We start from the raw sequence: 6,984 nt of genomic DNA, 5'->3' as shown, positions 1-6,984 counted from the left end.
AGACATTGCAACAACTTCAGTAAACACTTCATAAAAACAAAAGACTCTAATCTGCTTCGCTGCCAGACAAACAAATGAAGAAAGAACAAAGAATCGCGAAGAAAAAACAATGGCGGCCTTGTGTTTTTCAAGTTGAACATGATTCATTAAAAATCCGCTAGATGCTACTCTGATGGTAACAAAACTGTAATCTCTATAGTCTTCACTCAACCCGCGAAAATTTGAATTAGGAATCAATTGATGTTTTTCAAAGTTTTTTCAACGTTGTGAAAATATAGACTTGTCATATGTACGAATGCAAAAACGAAATAAAAGAAAAATCCACTGTTTTCATGTAAAAATGTGAAAACAAAATTATAACAATCATACTAAAACTTCCCATATCAAAATACAAAGCAAAAATAATTTAAAAAAAAACAAATTTCCTTTTCGTGTTAAAATACAAAGACAATAAAAGAAAAACGCCCTTTTTTAGGCGAAGCCCAACCCCTCCCCCCACTCGTTTCGTGTCGTACTTTGGACACGAAACACCAGACACCAGACATTATAAATCGGGTACGAGACACCAGACACTAGACACCAGATACGAATGCCTATCCATTACGTATCCCCCTATCGTTGAAACAGTATACGGACACTAGAAACCAAACACCAGACACCAGTCACTAGACATTACACATAAGACACCAGACACCAGTGACCAGACACCGAACACCAGACACCACAAACTTTAGGTACTAGACACGTCATGTCTTTCTATTGAACAGAGCTTTCAAGCACCAGACACCAGACACAAGACACCAAGCACCAGACACCAGACATGAAGACAGAGTTTTTAGACACCAGATACCAGACACCAGAAACCAGGCACCAAGGGGTGCCAATATACACACCCAATTCTTTTCCACCTGAAGAGGTGTAGAAACTTAGTTTAACCATAAACTCCATTTCCGGTCGTTCGGATGTTCCCTGAAAAAATTTTCTTTTTGATTTACCCTACTGCCTTTTTTCAGGGAGTATTCGTATGGGTATGCTCTTTTATATTTTCAACGTAATATTAATTCATTTACTGACTTCCATCTCACATCTGAAACAATAGTTTGCTTGCAAGGTGCAAGTGGCGCAACCGAGTAAATGACGGCAAGGGACAAACAGCACTGGTATGTTCTGCTGATTGCAAATCAAACACTTTATGTCATCGACAGTGAGAAGTTCGTCCACGGCCGCATGATTCGCATTTTCAATTTCAGGGAGTTGATATTCCATCTCTTGAAATAAATCATCAGTTTGCGTATTTGTTGGATCAGGGATTAATTTGTCAGAGATAGAAGGTAATACTGTAGCCTCCGTTGCGGGCACTACTTGCTCGACGGGGTTCATAGGTCTTAAACTTCCGCTCTGGGCGGTTTCGCCAAGTGCCCTTACGGTCTGTTTTTTCGATTTCTTTCCTTGTTTCTTCAAGATAGATCGCGATTCGCGGCTAATGAATTTACAATTTTGGGATAATGTGAGGTGTTGTACGTAAGGAATGTCATCTGATTCCCAACCTCCTAAGGTTATTCCACAGGAGAAACACTCGACGTAATCTTTCTCTCTAGTGTAAAAAAAACCTGACATTGCAAGATCCGTTGTATTCACAGGCCATGATTCGGTTAGATGGTAGGTATTGAGCCGGGCCTTTACTGTGTGGCATTTTGACGTGGTGAATTTCCTTTCTTGCGTGCTTCTGGACATCTCGTCTGGTTGCCGATTTTTCTTCTCTGTGGGGATGATGTATTGGTAAGAATTATTCTTAACCCGATTATTTATATAATGATAATTATTATATATCTGATTATTCAAGAATAATAATGAAATTATAATTATAGGGGTTCCGATTATTATCGCGATACCGTAGTTATTATTATTTATGTATTTATTTTTATTTATTGTATATATATATATATATATATATTTTTCTTATTAAATTTTTTTTTTATTAAAGTTTAGAACGTAAGATATGGTAATTAAACTCAATATTAATTAACATGAGTCCAGGACGTCCTTCTTCTTTATTTACGGAGGGATTTTTGTAGAGCCGTGCCATGTATAATTCTACGCATTGGCAGGAAGGGTTAGCAAGGTAATGGCGTTTCCAAATTATGTCTTTGGGTAATAAATTCGCGATCGTGTGTCCGCACTCATAACAAATACATACGTCGCCATACCCCCTCCAAAAAAATCCATTATCAGTCAACATGTGCGTTTTGGATTTCATTGGTCCAACCCATGTTTCAAATGTTCTAAGGTGAACTATTGGGTCTGCGTAAAGGGGGTATTTCGATAGTCTTACCCCCAGAATGAGGGTTAATGGTATGTATGGAAACTCGCGAAGTACTTTTTCCAAGCATCTTCTCACGGTTCTCGGATTAAGATTATTTATCGTGGGTTCAGGAATGCGTATCTCAAGTGGCGCCTTGGTGGGTGAGTGCAATTTTATTAGTTGTCCGTCCTGGAGAGGATTTTTCCCCGTCCTTTGCTGATTTGAAGTCCCACATAGGATGCCGCAGGAATTTTGTCCTTGGATTACTGGATTGAGGACAGTTTGCGCTTCTGTTTCCGCATCGGATTCGACATGATTACAGATGTTCTTTGGGCGATAGTGACCAGTGGTGGCAGCCCTATCGGAGTGTTTGAACTTTGTGGACAATTTGTAATGGTGATAATTGCGACGGTATCACTTATTTCTGTTTGTTGAACATGTTTGTCAATAGTGTTGTCATTACCAACTGTTTCGGTAATTCGAGGTTCGGGATTCTTGGTGTTACGACGGGCAGAATTTCGTGCAGGGTTTTTCCTCCTTTCTTGGTTTGCGTTAATAGTTTCAGGTTCTTTCAGTTTCCTTTCCACTCGCGCCCTAGGCTTCCAAACATGTTTATTGATAAACGTATACTTTGGAGATAGTACCCAATGCCTCACATAGCAATCTCTTCCTTCTGTCAACGAATTTACTTCTATTCCATATTCAAAACATTTTACTCTATCACCGGGTCCAATTAGGTAGAATCCTGACTTCGCGATGTTAAGAATTGAGATTCCTGGGTGTGGCCAGGCGTTGAACGTTTGGACCCTTGCCTTTAAAATTTTTAGTCTCGCAACCTGAGTTTGTTCCTCTGTTTCTGCCATCGCAAATTTAATGAGTAGCCCGGGTATTCCTGCAAAGAGGACGATTGTCTGTCAATTTCTTGTTTCCATTCGTTGATAACCTCTAAAAAAGGGCATTGGGATTTTTCTTTTCTATGCATTTCATATGGGTCATCTTTGGGCAACCAGAGATTGAACATTAATCCACAATGAAAACAAGTAAGCTCATCGCGATGCCCGGTGTAAAAGAAACCTGCTCGTGCGAAATCCGTGGGACTGATGTAATTTAATGGCTAGTTAAAGTATGAATGGAGTCTTGTGAGAAATGAGTTAAATTTGGGGAACTCTCATAATTCATTAAAGAAAAGTTCCTCAGGTACCTGAGTTCTATCATTATTTATTTTTCTCTAAATAGATTTTTCGTGAATTCTGTTAACGAGTATGTATTTTTTCATTTTCTTGCCGTTATTTCACGCGCGAGTATAGGGGGAAGCGGGTGGAATACGGTAGGCATTTAGATTGATATGCGTGCGACAAACTTCCGTGTCAGGTTTGAGCTTATCCAAGAAGGGTATTTTTCCCTCCAAAATTTTAACCTTCCTATTTTCTGCTGGCTTAAGGATGTTCTACACCCTTTCTGCCAAGATTCACGTTTTTTTTTATTTTTCTGGCAAACTTATGATGGAATTGACGTGAAAAAATATAACGTTTTTGCGTTTTGTCATTATTTAATGACTGACGAAATTTTAAGGTGGTGCGAACATTTTCCTGCGTTTTCTCTCAACTTTTAAAAAGAATCACAACACTGTAGAAAAAACGCATGAAAATCATCCCACCACTACGCAACTTCGTGAGCCATTAAAGAATGACAAACCACAAAATCGTTATATTTTTTCACGTCACTCCCATCGATAATTTGCCAGAAAAACGAAAACAACGTCAATTTTGGCTAAAAGGGTGTCGAAAATCCTTAAAGAGAGATTCAAGAGCACGGTTGTAAACATAAATAGTATCTATTTCCGGGGGAAAGGTACACAGTGCCTTTGATACCCATTTCCCAGGCATGCCATCACCATTCCATTCAATCCCATGCTTATTTTCCGTTTGCAACTCATCTATTATCTCCGTGTACGGCCTTAATTTGTTCCAAGGACAGGGTTCTCTGATAACACAATGTATCAGTATTGCATCCGAAAGGGATATCCACGCAATTTATTTTGGTATAAAAGTTGTACAATCGTCGATAAATCCTTGAGCATCGAAGATAAGTGATGTCCGGATAGTCGACAGTTCCATTTTCTGAAATCAAGGGTTTGTCTCTATGATTCCCCTTTCATTGATTATTTAGTTCTCATCATTATTTTCCATTGAAACTCTTGTTATTATTCTTTATTATTTGTTTATCATTATTGTCATTAGATTTTATTTTATTTCTGATTAATAAGACATTTTAATGCGCGTAGGAAAAGGAACAGGATTATTAATTCATATGGTTATTCGTATATATTATTATTTATAATATATATATATGGGGTATTCCATGTGAACTCACCCAGGTCAAAACCCTCACCATCGCCAATCATATTGCCGATTTTTTCTGTGGTTGTATATGAAAAAATATAACTTATCAAATTTTTTAAGATTTTTTAAGGGATCCTGTGGACAGCCATGTTTTTTTGCAAGTTTTATCTTAAAATGCCTGTAACTTCCGTAAAAATCAACCGATTTGAGTTTTTTTTTTAAATGTGCGTCTTCGAACACACTTTCCATACTTAAATATTCCAATTTTTTTCAATTCGTTCTTCCATCGATTTCCTCAGAAAAACCTCAAAAAACTTCAAAAAACGAGTCGTTTTCAAAGTTGGACCCTTTTTATATTTTTCAAAAAATTTCCGTGAATATATTGGACCAAATCAAAATTTTTCACCAAAGGCCAAAGTGGGCTTCCCATTTCGTGGCCGTCATTTCCAATTTGAATATATGAATCCAGAATGAGAAATTTAAAAAATGACCGCCTGAAGAATCACTGCATTATATTCGAATCAGGAACAATTTGATGATTTTTTAAAAATTTGTTAACAATAAATCTTTCCGAGTGGTGTGTTCTAATAGAGATCCCGCTTTGGCCTTCAGTGAAAATTTTTATTTTAGTCCAATATATTCACTGAAATTTCTTGAAAAATGTAAAAAGGGTCCAACTTTGAAAACGACTCGTTTTTTGAAGTTTTTTGAGGTTTTTCTGAGGAAATCGATGGAAGAACGAATTGAAAAAAATTAGAATATTTTTATATGGAAAGTGTAGTCAAAGACGCATATTTTGTAAAAAAAAAAACTCAAATCGGTTGATTTTTACGGAAGTTACAGGCATTTGAAGATAAAATTTGCAAAAAAACATGGCTGCCCACAGGGTGTCTCGAAAAATCTCAAAAAATTTGAGAAGTCAAATTTTATCAGATACAACCACAGAAAAAATCGGCAATATGATTGGCGATGGTAAGGGTTTTGACCTGGGTGAGTTCACATGGAATACCCCATATATATATATTATTTTAATTTTCTTTTCAAAGATTATTTACGTATCCATTCCTACGTACCCTGCGGGGACATGCACGATTTTTAAACGATTAGCGTGCAACGTTTTTATTTGCTTCGGTTTAAACTGTATTTTTACGTTATGATTCTGTTCAACTCCCTTCACAAGGTAAGGGCCAATGTAATGATCATCGAGTTTTCCCTTGCGGTTTTCTGTCAAAACATATACCGAATCTCCAATTTTAAATTGCTCCGTATTGAGTCTCCTACCATAATAAGCCTTTGATTTCTCTTTGATTCTAAGGAGATGATCGCGAGCTAAGTACCGTATATCTTCCAATTTGTTAATTAGAACTTGACTATCATGATGAGTTTTCATTTTATTTTCATTAAAAACTGAGGGAATTCTAGCAGTTCGGCCATATATTAATTCAAAAGGGGTGAACTGGGTTGCTTCATGAACACTCGTATTGTATGAAAACATGGCAAAGTTAATTAATTCATCCCGTTCTTTTTCTATAGTCGTAAAGTGTCTCAAATAGTCACCCAAAACTCTATGTGACCGTTCAAGGGATTCATTACTTTGTGGGTGATAAGCCGTGGTTTTTAATTGCTTAAATTTCAAACATTTTGGCAATGATTTCATTAGAGCACTCATGAAGTTATTCCCTTGATTAGTTAGAATGCATCGGGGGGCACCATACCGTGCTAACAAATTTTTTGATACAGCGTTGGCTACTTCCTTAGCATTTGTTTCTTTCAAGGGAACAGCTATGCAATATTTAGTTAAATCATCCTACATTGTGAGAATATGAGAATATCCATTCTTTGTTTGAGAAAAAGGCCCAACGATAACTAGAGCAACCTTATCGAAAGCATCTATACAGGTGTCTGTTATAATCATAGGTTGTCGGGTTTTCAATCGCAAAAGTTTTTTCTTTTGACAGCTAGTGTACATTTTTACAAACTCTTTCACGTCATTTTTCATATGAACCCATTTGTATTGACGTTTCAATCGGGCATATGTTTTTGTGACTCCATTATATCCCCCTATTAATGATGAATGTGATTCTGTTATGAGTTCCAATCGAGATTCTACATCTGGAATAGTAATTGTATTTTGGCAAAACATCAAGTTTAATTCTAATTTTTCAAGAGAGGCAATAATTAAATTCTTCAATTCCGCCAATTTATTGAATAAATCCCCTCGGGTGTTTCCGATACACTGAGGTTACCGTATCGTTCTCTTACAAAAAATTGACGCAAAGTATTTAATGACTCAAGAAGTTCATTTCTCCCTTTTATTACCAAGGAATAATATGTCGTTTT

This window comes from Diachasma alloeum, unplaced genomic scaffold (assembly GCF_001412515.2).
Source record: "Diachasma alloeum isolate Michigan unplaced genomic scaffold, Dall2.0 Dall_scaffold_00575, whole genome shotgun sequence".
Taxonomy (NCBI): Eukaryota; Metazoa; Arthropoda; class Insecta; order Hymenoptera; family Braconidae; genus Diachasma; species Diachasma alloeum.
The sequence above is the reverse complement of the archived record's forward strand: the minus strand, read 5'-3'. Positions refer to the sequence as shown.